The sequence below is a fragment of the Pinus tabuliformis genome, chromosome 5_2 (genome assembly GCF_031772625.1).
Source record: "Pinus tabuliformis cultivar Carrire ecotype Pingquan chromosome 5_2, CPIR1, whole genome shotgun sequence".
In the NCBI taxonomy this organism is placed as follows: domain Eukaryota; kingdom Viridiplantae; phylum Streptophyta; class Pinopsida; order Pinales; family Pinaceae; genus Pinus; species Pinus tabuliformis.
In genome coordinates, this window is record NC_142306.1 from 92,654,901 (window position 1) to 92,669,173 (window position 14,273).

Here is a 14,273-nt window from a genome sequence, read left to right on the forward strand (position 1 = left end):
CCTCTATCGTCATGCAACACAGTGATCTAATCATCATGTTGCAATTCAGTGTTGTCACATCATGCAACTGGTTCTACCAGTGCTCTACTTCTTCGCTGAATCCGAAGTACAAGAGCTCTCGCACTCCCATGAGATTCTCCCATCTGTAGTTGGGTTCACCCGATCCTAGTCTCACACCGTTATCTAGTAAATATAGTCCAGCTCATCGCCGCTTTCATCGTCGCGCACTGGTTTAGTGTAGCGCGCTCCTTTGGCTGGGCCTAGCGGGACTACTACGTGTAGGGACTTTTTCTCAAATATCATCTTCTACTTCTTCAGGTTGATGACTCCATTCATATCAGTGGCCTAGTCTATTCTTAGCAACGTGGGATAGGGATTGCTATCATCGACAATCTCTATTACTTCAAAGTCTGTCTTTGTGCTCGCGCCTTCGATATCAACTGTTATCCCTTGCAATCTCCCCATGGGAAAAATATTCTTTTGGTTAGCCATTTGTAATTTAATATGGCACCACTGCAACATGGTCCTACCCATGCTTTCCCATGTTTTCTTTGATAACACATTCACATCTGATCCCAGATCTAGGATGACCTGGTCCATTTCATACTCACCATTCTACATCATCAATCTCATTTCCCCCCCGGTGTGCAATGCATGCTTTCCCAGTTTTTGGACTACGTGTGGTTCCCCTGACCCTGCACACCTGGTGATCAACTCCTGGAGTCCCTTAATTTCTTTATTGTCGTGCAACAATTTCATGCATGTCTCCGAAAAGGTAGTGAGCATGGAAGGATCCATTCCTGTCTCTGGTTGATTATTACTACCTGAAGTGGAGGTATTTGTGAAGCTCTTCTTAGCTTCCATGAACGTCTCCTTTGCGTGTTCTAAGTCAAACTCGGGTTCCTTTATGGGAGCCTTACGAACCCATGTATCTTCCTTAGGTTGCTTCTCCTTATTTTCCCCTGTGGTTGCGCCACTTCTGAGCATCATGTTCACATTTGGGTCTTCTTTGCACGTTTAGACCTCATCATTTGGATATTTTGAGTCAGTGGAGGCTAGAGTACGCCTTTCTCACACATTTGCGGGATCAACGTAGGACAATCTATCATTTCATGATCAAACTGAGCACAATATGAATAAGATATTCTCGTCAGGTTGGTACAATCGTGGGCGTAGTGCCCTGGTCCTCCGCACTTGTAACAAATCAACTGTCTGCGGCCCCTTCCTGGTACCATTCCTCCTCATCCTTGACCTCACCCCTGAAATCTAGCGTGGGCCATCCCCGCAGCTGGGTCAAGGGCTTGTGTTTCTATCTGCATCCTATAGGTTGGGGTCCGATCCATCATTAACTCGCAAGTGCGACAAGTGCACTCGTCGTGGCCTACTAACCTACAGAAATTACAAAACAACTGCTAGGGAGTCTGTGTATACTTCTACAACAAATGACAATTATCCGTCGTGTGTTTTCCTCCTATCTGATAGATCGTGCACCATAATGTGGGTGTCACACTTGGCCCTGCTTGTGCCTTCAATCTCATTGGCATTAGCCCCCCTCCTGCCAAGTAGTTCACGAATACTGGACAATGGTCCTTGTCATGGCCCTGGCCTTTGCATTTTACACACCATACTTCCTCGTGCGCCTCTACCCACAGTGCCCTATCCCACTTCAAGCTCTACATTTCTAGGTAGAGATTCTATAGTTGCACGTGGAATTGTTGAACTCCCGACCCAGGATCTTGTATCGAGCTCTCATGCAACATCATTGCCATTTCCAACGCTTTGGCCTGGGTGGAAAGTTTCAGTTGTGACAGCGCCGTCGTCAAGTGCGGTGTCAGGGATTCCACAAACCATGCATGATGTTGTGAATTCGTGAGCATCATATTAGCCTCGCGGATTGTATTCTTCAGCCACTAATCCAGATCTAAGGGGGTCTTGCCTGGAAGCATCACGATCTCTTTAAACTCGATGATTGACTGTGTCTCTGATTTCGGCTGGCTAAATTCTCTGTTCAATGCATTCTGGATCTCTGCTATCCCTACGTTTGGGTGGTCATTAGAGTGCTTGATATACCATGTCAACGTGCGATCCTGTAGTGTGCTCACTAATGTATCTTTCTTAATGTTGTCGTCTGTTCCTCCTTGCGCTTCCCACACTGCTCTTACCATGAACCAGAACTGGTTTAGATCCTCATTCCCTACTCCTCTGAATATAGGTAGATTGATCATGCTCGCCATGTTGAACTGCGGGGTTGGTGGAGGTGGAGTGGGTGTAGATGGAGGTGAGGGAGATGAAGTGAGTGGTGGCATGGGTGGAGGTGGTAACTGCAAAATGTGATACCTTATCAAGATGACCGCACTTCTCAGAGAGAACTGAGAAATCTCTTCCTCGTTTTCTCGCGAAGGTGAAATTAAAGGGCTATTTTCTAATTCCCCGCTACCTTTGTGTATCTTTCTACTCCACATTGTCCCAAACATTAATGTATTCGCACAACCCGTTTTTCACATAACAACATCTTAATCCAGATATTCAAAGATTTAATATACCTACCTTGTGGTCCATTGAGAAAACGTCATTCTGCCTCATTGTAGCCCATGGTCATGTCCACCACAAACTCAGTGATAAATTCCCCTATTATCCGGTCGAGCCAATGGTCCACAGCTCACGTGATCTTGTCTTTTGATGCCTCCAGTCTATGCACTAATTCCGGAGTCCACACTATCGGTTGGCTGATCTTCCACCTTCCCTGGCTATCAGCTAATATCGCGATCCACTCATACAGTTCAGAGGGAAAGTATGCAAAGAAAATCTCGTGGATTTTTGTATACACATAATGATCCAGCCACCTTTTCTCAAATACCTACGGAGTTGTATTTTCCTATGTCACGAACTCGTGAATCTTCTTGTCCAACCACTCTTCAATTTCCTTCTTTGTTGGGTTCCAATGGCATGACATCAGACATCACTTAGGTAGATCCATGTCCTGGAAATGGAACCATTTGTTAGCTACGTGGGGCTTGACCTAGGTTCAGCAGTGGATTTAGCCAAGCAAATCCTAGTACTACTAGCCCTTTTGACAGCAGCCTGTGGAGCGCGGACTGAGGTCTCACCTGAATTAGTATGGGAGGGTGCTGGAACTAGGTTTCCGCACTCTGGGGATGTTTGATATGGGTGATAGGTACATGATTCGGCCTTCACACTTACTAGATTACACGCACTAGCGGGCTCCTTGCATCCTGTGGGACTACCTTTGCACAGAACCAGCCACAGTGTGACTAGTATTAATTACCCAAGTTTCCTCAGTTAGGTTCTCTTTGTTAATTTATTAGAAATTTTTCATAAAAATACATAAAAATGCACACATATAGATAAATATATACCATTAACGCCGAACATCAAAATATAGATCTATGAAATAGATGCACAATATGCTAAATCAACTTAGCTTTATTAATGATCCTTTTCAAGTTCCATTCAATATAGACTCGACTCCACCCTGCGCACTCAGCTGTAGGGGTTCGTGCACTCAGCTATGGGCTCTACTAGGCCTCTGTGCACTTAGCTACAGGGGTTCACGCACTCAGCTATAGACTCTACTAGGCCTCTGCACACTCAGCTGCAGAGCCTTTACCTACTACTACGACCCAATACCTTTAGATCCACTTCTATCGTCTAACCATGCCTTCGCATCTATCTATTATGTTTCCAAAAACTTAGAACTGTCTTTACAGTTAGAGACTCGCTCTATTTATACAATCCATGGTCCGCGGACGATGGGTAGGCTGACATAATTTACATTCAATTTCATTATTTTAGGTTGGACAACCCTATGACTCATCCTAAGCTTTCACACTCTGCACCTGCATTTCGCGGAGTCTTTACATTATATTGACCAACACTCGAGCTTTAAGCCCCAAAAACATGCTATTGGGGGATCCGCTGCCCAACACATGATCTTTTCTTCTTTATTTTCTTGTAGAAATCAAAATAATATATATATATTAGTTAAAAAATGAATGACATATTTTATTTGAAATAAATAATGACCATCACCATGATCCTTGTCATCAGAATTAAATTCGTGCATCGTGTGTTGCGCCACCCATGACTTCTCCCCACGTCACATAGGTACATCATCAAAAGGTAATATTGAATTCAGTTTATTTAGTAATTATGGCAACTTAACATGACTCTTGACGACTGAGAATGACTGTCACATTTAAGCCAGGGGCAGGGCAAGCGAATCATATTGCGACATGACCATTGCATGCTTTGTGATTATTCAAAAAATCCTATAATTAAGGCATGATGACCTGGTAGTTATTGTTACTTAATGCCCGATCATACCAAAATGGGGAAGTGTACCTTCTATGAGACCTCCCATGACTCACCATTAATAAGGAAAATTTACTGTGCAAGTACGAATCATGAGTGCAAAATTCCAATATGAAATCCTCACCTGCGCCACCCTACCACCCTACCATTTAGCCCTCCTAGAAGCACTGAATCCCCATTCAAAGTGCTCAAAGAAGTGGAAGATAACAGTGCAGGCTGAAACAACTAGGTTGTGTGTCAACTACCTCGAAATGTATAAAGGAATGGAGAAGGAGGTGAAACAACACTGAATTTGCACAAGAAATCGGTGGAGCAGCAGTACAACATGAGCCATGGTCCACAAAAGCCTTGAAGGATTGCCCTGAAGCATGCCAAATTTTCAAGGACACAGGGTGACTCAAATTCTTCCGGAGGTTGGAGGGATAAAACGATGAAGGAATTTGCAAATAATTTGGAGAGAAACTGGATGGAGGTCAGAGGGTTGAAGCTAGAGGTCATCGAAGAAGTGATTTCTAGAGTGTTACCATTGGAAGGAAAGAGGTGGTTCAGTAGGAAGGTCAATGACCCCTCCCTGAAAAGGGGATTTCCTCCAAGAAGAAGAGTCACCAGTAAGAAAGGAAGGGGAATTGATAGATTGTCACTCCCCCATCCATGGGCTGATGTTGCCCTCTACATCATCATGTACATTACTTGTGAGGGAAGGGAAACAATTGTGTTCAATTACCACTTTCCATTGTTGAACCACCTTCGACATTAGCAGCTGATCAATCTTCCTTACTTCTTGCTAGGAAACATTAGGCATATGGTCGCAGCTGTGAAAACAACTGCGCATCCAGAAATGTGCATCACCAACCATGGCCTTATCAAGCTCATTGTGCTGGACGCCTTGATCCACTAGGGAAGTAATTGGGAAGAATTCATGAGGAAGAAGGCCAAGACCACCCGCAAGAGGCAAACCAGGACGGCTGAGGAGGCTCCAGCGGTGAGAAAGGAGCAGTCCCAGCCCTTGGCAGTAAGGGTTGGTAAGAGGCCAATTGACAAACCAATTGGTGATAGGTGGCTGAAGTAGAGGATAAGGGTTAGTGGGCACCTAGAGTCCCCATCCATGTCAAGGAAGAACAAAGAAGTAGAAGAGCAGACAGATGAGGAGCAGGCTTAGCCAGAGAAACCTTATTCATCTAGTAAGAGTAAAACCCAATCCTTGTTGTCAAGAATTGAAAAGTTAGAAAAAGAAAATAGAAATGTAAGGGAACAACTAGTAGAGGGAAAGACAAAGCCGAGAGCCCCAGGGTTAGATACTTTGCTTGAGGTCGTGGATAGGGCTAGAAAGGGAGATGTTTCAGGAATTGTGTGTGTAGCATGTGCCGAGAAGCTAGTGGCAGTAGGATTTAAAGTCTGTGTAGAAGACACCACCTCGAGGGAAACACAAACTAAAATCTAGGAAGCTGATACACAATAACCCATTGATGATGTTGTTGTTACACAAGAACCAGCAACTGAGATGGCACAATCCACAAAAAGTGATCGAGTAATGGATACACAGGAGCCCTTGGCTAACACTACTATTTCACCAGGACCAGCAGTGGGGGAGTGTTATAGACATTTTTGTGCCTTACAGCTCTAAGCATGAAATGTCCATAAACCAAGGGATCCTAAGTCCCTAAAAGTGTTGTTCCGGCCCCTAAAGGAGCAAGGTCAACAAATTACAGCTTCTCCCAGAAGTTCTCCACTAGAAACTGCACAGAATCAGTCAAATCAGGATCATTTCAGCTACTCCACTAGCTAGCTGCGTTGCATAGCACCCAAGTACACTAGATAGGTGCATTGCAATGCACCTAAATGCACTACCAGGGTGCGTTGAGCGGGAAATGACAAATGGCAGTGTCATTCCACGAGGTGGACAGACAATGGAAGCTTCCAGAATCTTCCCCAATGACACTTGCCTCACTGAGTTTGACCAAGGATGAGTAAGAGGCTCTCAGTCTCCAAGTGGAAACAAGAACTGACAGAGAGAAGCCACTAGTCAAATCATAAGCTGACTCATCCTCTTTGCATACATCTATATATGGATCCCTCATCCCAGAGATCGGAGGCTGGAATTTTGGACATTGCAGAGAATTGTTGTTGGTTTAGAGATAGATATCAGAGTATTGGGTGGTTTATGCTTTGTTGGAGGTGAAGAGGGGATTCCATGCTGGGAGGTTGATGCTGGATCAGGAATCATCGGTTGTAACTCCTCCTAGATCTTCTTGTCATATCAATAAAACTATTTGAGTTTCTCCTACATGCTTGTGTATCATTGATGTTTGTTACATTTGTATGTTTAGCTGAAATCTGATCCTAAGATATTTATGAATATAAATCCATGTCTTTGTGTAGTTTTCTTCTTCTGTGATCTTACAGGAACTTGGTGAGGCTGGGCAAGTAAGGGAGCCAGTAGTTGGAAGCTGTCAAAGAGGAGAGATATTGGATCAAAGGACTAGCGCAAGACACAGGTTGGTTCATCCTATTCCTCTTCGTTTATAGTTCATAAAGAAGAATACGAAAGTAGTTTTCTCTGTTTGTTTCTAAGGTCACTGTCACACCTTAGTGGGATAGGGTCGTTCTGAGTAGACACTTTTCCCGTTAACAAAATGGCGACTTCGCTGGGGATCGTGTCTAGTTAGTTTGTTTGTGTTTCTCTTGTTGTGTGTTTCATAAACATAGAAGTAGCAATCGAACTGCATTTGCCATTAACAAATGCAAAGTAGACATCTGCTACTTCAATCCATTCACTGGATCTGTTTATGATCTGAACAACTGATTCACAAATGATCTGATTGTCCTTTGTGATAGCTCTTGGACCTCCTTTAAATCTACCCTCTGATTGTGCATCACTGATTGCTTTTACTCGGCCAAAAACCATAGATTAAACTGCAAACCGTGACCCAGAACCCGAATAGAATTCTTGTTTCTGCCCCAGCGCAGGCTCTGTGAAGAGATTATGCATTTCAATGCAGTTTCCGAGAGGGCTACCTGCGCTGCAATCCAGTTTCTCTGTGTAACAGGTGCGCTGATCAGCCTAGCCTTGTGCAGCTGAGGTTCTTTGCTTCATTTTTTCAGTTTTGTCTCTGATTTTGCAGCCTGTGATCAGTGTATGTGTCTATTTAAAAACCCCTTTTCTTTGCCTTAATTCCGCCTCCTTTGTACAAAAAGACCGTAGATGTTTTTGTGTGTTTGTTACATCATTTACAGTTTTCCATTGAAAAAGTAGAATAGCCATACTGTCGTCCTTTGATTTAGATCTGTTGTAAGTGTCGATTTTGATCATAGGAGAAAGTTTATTTGATTTTGATAATCAATTATGCTTTTAATTTTGCCTTTGGTTTGAATTTGTGACTTTCTAGTGTCGAAACGAGTATTTATTTCAAAATCATAAAGTGTCGTAATCATCTCTACCTTTTGATTTCGAAAAGAAGCTTGTTTGTGTTTGTCACTTGAAAGCAAATTCAGATTTGTACATCAACTTTCTTTTTAGGCATCAATATTAAGAAAGTGAAAAACAAATACATGCACATGTGCATTTGCATATTGATAGTCTATTTGGCTTGATTTAGGAAAAGTGCATTTACAGTGTGCTCTTTGCTCTTTGAGAAAAGATTGTGTCTTTCTTTTCCCCTTGTAGCTAGGATTTTCATTGCTGAAAAGAGATAAAAGTTTGCTTATCATCTTTAGATTTCATTTTAGGAATTACATCTACATCTCGTGGTGAACCCAAAAGGCAAACTTCATAAGAAAGATCAACTTAAAATAAATTGAATGAATCTAACAACGCTTTGGAACTTAACGCACAACATTTAGAGGTCTGGGCTAGAGACGTATTCCGGCGTCATAAAGCCTGGTAACTGTTGTCCTCACTGATTGTTGGGTGATTCCTCCACTTTGAGACGATAAGTGCCAGTATGGACTTGTGCTCCCATGTACCGTCGAGTATATATTGGGAGATCCCTATAGGCTTAAAACCTTTTATCCATAGGAAGCCGTGTCGGCCGCCCTACTGATCGCAATGCACCGAACACAGCATTCAGGAAGATTGACTGCCGTACCGTAAAAAGCATTCTGCAGTTTTGCGATTGGTTTGGTACTCCCTCTACCTAGATCTCCAAAGCAGTCCCGTTCGTTCCTTTTCAGACTCCTTAACGGAAAAAGTCCATCTGAGCACTTGCCACTTCAGGCTCATTAAAAATTGAAGGAGACTAGAGTCATCTTTTATTTTTTCTCGACTCTTAAAAATTGAAAAAACAAGTTGTGTCAAAGCGTCTAAAAATTTATTTTAAATGGAATATTCATACCCTTTTCCTACGTTGATCTTAGGTTGAGAAAATGGAGTCTACCAACCAAGGAATTCCCCTTGGTGGAAATCCTAGTCCCTTCTCCTCTTGGGGAGATGTTGGTGCACCCCATATGGCCACATTGTCACTTCCAGGACTGACAATTGGCTTGCTAGTATGGCTCTTCTCAACCAATGTCGTTCAAAACACCACCATTCCTGAACAATCGAATCAGCAATTAGACGAGTCCAGAGTTACCCACCAACCTTCTACTTCCTATAATTCTTCCTCTCCTCCTTCCTCTTCGCTTGATGGGGCTGGAAAAGCCAAAAGTCAAGTTCCTAAGGAGAATAAGGAAAAGAAGAAGAAAGAGAAGAAGAAGAAGGAGCCAAAGGCGAATGGGGGAAAATGAGTGTCGTCTAACGAAAATCCACACACTGCACTGACCAGGCCTAAATCGCCATGTGTCATTTGCAAATGAGACCACTTTCACAGAGATTGTCCTTGCATCCCTCGGATACTAAGGGACTGGTCTCCTCGTTTGCACAATCCGGTGTCATCAACCTCTGGTGATCATGTTGAAAGCACACCGTCAACTAGTGAAAGTGAAGCCCCAGGACAAAAAGGGAAAGCTAAATTTCCTTGTAAACTGTGCGAAGGCAGTCATGCCGTCCATCGTTGTCCCTTCTTAGATGAAGCTAAAAGAGTTTTGGAAGATCGTCCGGTTTCACTGTTACGACTTCCTCCTGGATATAAAAAACTCATGCCGAGTGCGTCGCTAGTTGAGAATCCAGCTGGCCCGCTCAAGTGGTCGGCTGAAGTGCCTATCATTGAAGATAGACCATCTGAATCCATACCAGATGAAAGTCAAAAGGTCGAGGCGACAGTTGACCCGGTCTTGCCTTCAGAGGTTTTATCTTCGGATGATACAGTCACTGAAGAGAAAAAGGATGACACCGTCCAAATTCTCTTCATCAACACAGACTCGGACGAACATGGGGGAAATCTACCCATTCCCTTACCGCAGGAGGGAAGTTCGTCAGAGCCATACCCGGCCGTCTACTCGGTCCCACCTCCAAGCAACCTAGTTGTCTCCTTCGACTGGAATCAACTAGGCAGACCCCGTTTACCAGCAAGTGTACCATTCTGAATTATCGTTCAAATATATAGAATGGTCATGGCTGGTACCATCATAGATGAGGGGGCTTCTGTGAGTATCCTTTCCTCTATTGCTTGGAAAGCGCTTGGTTCGCCATCGCTGTTGCCTGAGATGAGAAATCTGACAGGATTTGATAAAGGAACCAGTCGACCTTTAGGGATCCTTCCCGATGTGCCCATAACATTGAGAGGGAAGATAGTTCGCATGAATGTAATGGTAGTTCAAGGACCCTTGGATTATAACCTACTCCTTGGAAAAGACTATATTTATTGCATGGGAGCCATCATCTCCTCACTCTTTAGAGTAATGTGTTTTCCGCACGAAGGAAGAGTGGTTAAGCTCGTGGACCAGCTTTCATTTCCCGGATCACGCATAGCAAATAGTCATATACAATCCCTAAATGGTCTCTTCACGCAAGAAATGTCTCAATCCCCAGTCCGTCCTCCCGATGGGTGCGAGTAATTTGGAGGGATATGACTGAAACCCAGGGGGCATGCGTCCTGGTCTGCTTCGGCAGGAAAACTTCAGGTATAGGGTAGGTTTCCGCAGGAGAATATGACTAGTCTATACCCCGTCCGTCGGTGGAAGAGGGGTTATTCTAGAATAAGATTCTCTTGTCAAAGTTATGTGAGTTGGTGGACGTCATCACTCACCTTTGTTTATCTTGGTAGACATCGCCGAAGAAGTGTTTTGTTTGAACCGCGAATAGAACAATCTTTGGGTAACCTGTAAGAGGTAGGCCTTTCCTGATAGAAAAAATGTTTTTTCTGCAAATTGAGGGGTAACTTTGAAACCATATTTTATACCTGGGGGCATGCAAACCTTTTGGAGTGCAAGCAAGGGGCGGCTATTTATTTTTTAAATTTTTAGGACCTCTAACCCTTTAAACTCATAGGATTAGTCGTCACCTAACTTGCATAAAGAAAGGATGTGGGGCAAAAATCTAAAAGTTGCCATTTTATATGAGACATTCTTATCATATGACTGGATTAATCGAGCAGTTTTAGCGCATAGTTCAAGCTCGTTAAAAAATAAACATAAGACACGAGCAAATGTTTCCACCCATGTTTAAGCTCGTTAAAAAATGAACTATTCCCCGGTAAATAACCACCGTGAATGTAGCATATCAACCGTTAAAGCCTTGGTCGTCTTTTGCACCGTCACCTCCACTTTTCTATTGGCCGATCATTCACCTCCATTTGATTGTTTACCCATTTTGAGGAACAACTGCAAAGAGTGATTTCACTAGCCATCCTTGTGACACTGCCGTGATTAGAAAATTCCAAACCTTACCTGGAATCAGCTGCTACCCATTTTATCACTCGTTCCTCAAAAGACGAGTCTTTTTTAAGCTCTTTTCAACTGACTCGTAAAATATGAAAAGATTGCCGAGTTTTGGCCTTCCAGCTCATTAAAGCGACCGGAAGTGCTATCCCTCCTCTAGATTTTAATATTTTTGGACCTGAGGGATTATTGCACAAAAAGATCGAGCGCTTGTTTTGTTCGGCTCGTTAAAACTATCGAAAATTCATCCCTTCTGTATTGTTTTATACTTTTTCGGACTTAAGGGATTAGATGACGAAAAAGGAATTTTGGAGTTACCTTTACGTACCTTTTCAAACTCTCTAAAAATGAAAAGGACTGAGTTATCTTTGTCGTTAAACTCGTTAAAATTATTAATAGCGACAAACTTGTCTTTAGACGAGAATGAGTTTCACTATCGCTAGGCTCGTTAAAACATAGTGATGGGTTTGCCCGAGGGGCAAATTATAGAACAAGCATATGTTATCCTCCTCAAGCTTGACAAAAATAAAGAGGTACTGGTTAGTAATGACTGGGGAAAAATTGGGAAGAAAACTCAAAGAATCTTTATTGGTAGCAAGTCGCTCTTGAAAATGACACTTCCATTCCGTGCCTAAGTCAGGTTGGGTTGTTTCATTCACCGGTCACATCACCATGGTCACGCCATACCATCCACATTTGGGGTAAATGCTACCAATCCATCACATAAGTGTCGCCGACATGTTCAAGAGAAGTCATCCAGAGAAGTCACCTGTGTCCCATCCACTACCATACATTATACTTCATTCTTTCATGACCGCCATCCTGAACCGTATATCATCAGATTGTTTTCACCTCCATCAAAATCATTTGCTCCGTTCTGTGTCATTGACATGGGATTCATTAAGGCCCTCCTTTGACGGATCGCTTCTTGTCGACATCAGCTCATTATCCAAGAAGTTGATCTAGGAACAACCCCTTCAGTACTTTGAAGCTTGCATGCCTCAATGGCAAGTTTCTCACTTCCGGTGACAGGTATACATCAATGACCTTCGACCAAAAGATTTTGCGTGGTGTTCGATGCCAAGTCCTTTATTCACACCACGTGAATTGTACTGCAGTACCTTGAGGGTCATCATCATTATCGGTGATTCCTCTCGCGCTTGTTAACAGTTTACATCATTGACTGGTAATCAAGCGATGTCTTTCCATGTTCGACTTCAAAACATTTCTCACATGGATCGACTTGTACTTCGAGTGAAGATCGGACGAGATTGAAGACCCCAGATCTAGTTTCATCCATCCAGGCTGCAATATATATTCAGGGAAATAAAGACATTGAAATGTACATCATTGCAGCACAGATAATCATCCTACCAAAAGGATGATGGCTCTATCAGAATCATCAGTCTACCATCAGACGATTGTCTGTCCTATGTACATGAAAATGAATTTATAAAGTTGAGCATGGGAATGTCCACCTCAGCTAGATCATGAAAACAATATGAAGATAATGTATTGTATTGTATCTTATTACAGGTCTCCTCCCAGCATTGAAAGAACTTCGGATCCTCCTAATAAAGCATTTCACCCGATAAACGACCTCATACTTTAGGGGGCAACTATTATAGACATTTTTGTGCCTTACAGCTCTAAGCATGAAATGTCCATAAACCAAGGGATCCTAAGTCCCTAAAAGTGTTGTTCCGGCCCCTAAAGGAACAAGGTCAACAAATTACAGCTTCTCCCAGAAGTTCTCCACCAGAAACTGCTTAGAATAAGTCAAATCAGGATCATTTCAGCTACTCCACTAGCTAGCTGCATTGCATAGCACCCAAGTACACTAGATAGGTGCGTTTCTACGCACCTAAATGCACTACCAGGGTGCGTTGAGCGGGAAATGACAAATGGAAGTGTCATTCCGCGAGGTGGACAGACAATGGAAGCTTCCAGAATCTTCCCCAATGACACTTGCCTCACTGAGTTCGAACAAGGATGAGTAAGAGGCTCTCAGTCTCCAAGTGGAAACAAGAACTGATAGAGAGAAGCCACTAGTCAAATCATAAGCTGACTCATCCTCTTTGCATACATCTATATGTGGATCCCTCATCCCAGAGATCCGGAGGCTGGAATTTTGGACATTGCAGAGAATTGTTGTTGGTTTAGAGATAGATATCAGAGTATTGGGTGGTTTATGCTTTGTTGGAGGTGAAGAGGGGATTCCATGCTGGGAGGTTGATGTTGGATCAGGAATCATCAGTTGTAACTCCTCCTGGATCTTCTTGTCATATCAATAAAACTATTTGAGTTTCTCCTACATGCTTGTGTATCATTGATGTTTGTTACATTTGTATGTTTAGCTTAAATATGATCCTAAGCTATTTATGAATATAAATCCATGTCTTTTTGTAGTTTTCTTCTTCTGTGATCTTACAGGAACTTGGTGAAGCTGGGCAAGTAAGGGAGCAGGTAGCTGGAAGCTATCAAAGAGGAGAGAGATTGGATCAAAGGACTAGCGCAAGACACAGGTTGGTTCATCCTATTCCTCTTCGTTTATAGTTCATAAAGAAGAATACGAAAGTAGTTTTCTCTTTTTGTTTCTAAGGTCACTGTCACACCTTAGTGGGATAGGGTCGTTCTGAGTAGACACTTTTCCCGTTAACAGGGAGGAAGTTAGATAAGGGAAGGAAGGAGAAGCTAACATCCATGAGCAAGCAGTCGACACTACTATTACACAAGAACCAGTAGTGGAGACAGACACCTACCTGGGGGAAAGCAATATATGGAAGTCTGTGGATAACACTGCGGTTACACAAGAACCAACATTGGATATGGAAGCTGACTAGGAAGATAAGGAAACTATGACAAAGTCCACTAACGAAGTTGTTGTTACATAAGAACCAGCAACCGCAATGGAAAAGTTTCACCCTTAGGAGGCTGTTACACCTTCAATTGATAGTGCATGTGGGAGAACACTGGGTCTTGATGAAGGATGGTGTTGTGAGAAGATGTTTTTATTACCATAGTTGCAAAAATGGAAGGAGCAGGCCCTCTCTCTACAAGAGGGGGTGATCTCGCTCCAAGCTCACAAGAAGATGATGGATTCCATTAGAGAAATGGCTAAAAGAAGAATGGGAAAGAGATTGGGAATCACGTAGGCACAAGGAAGCTATAACGAAGAAGGATGAATA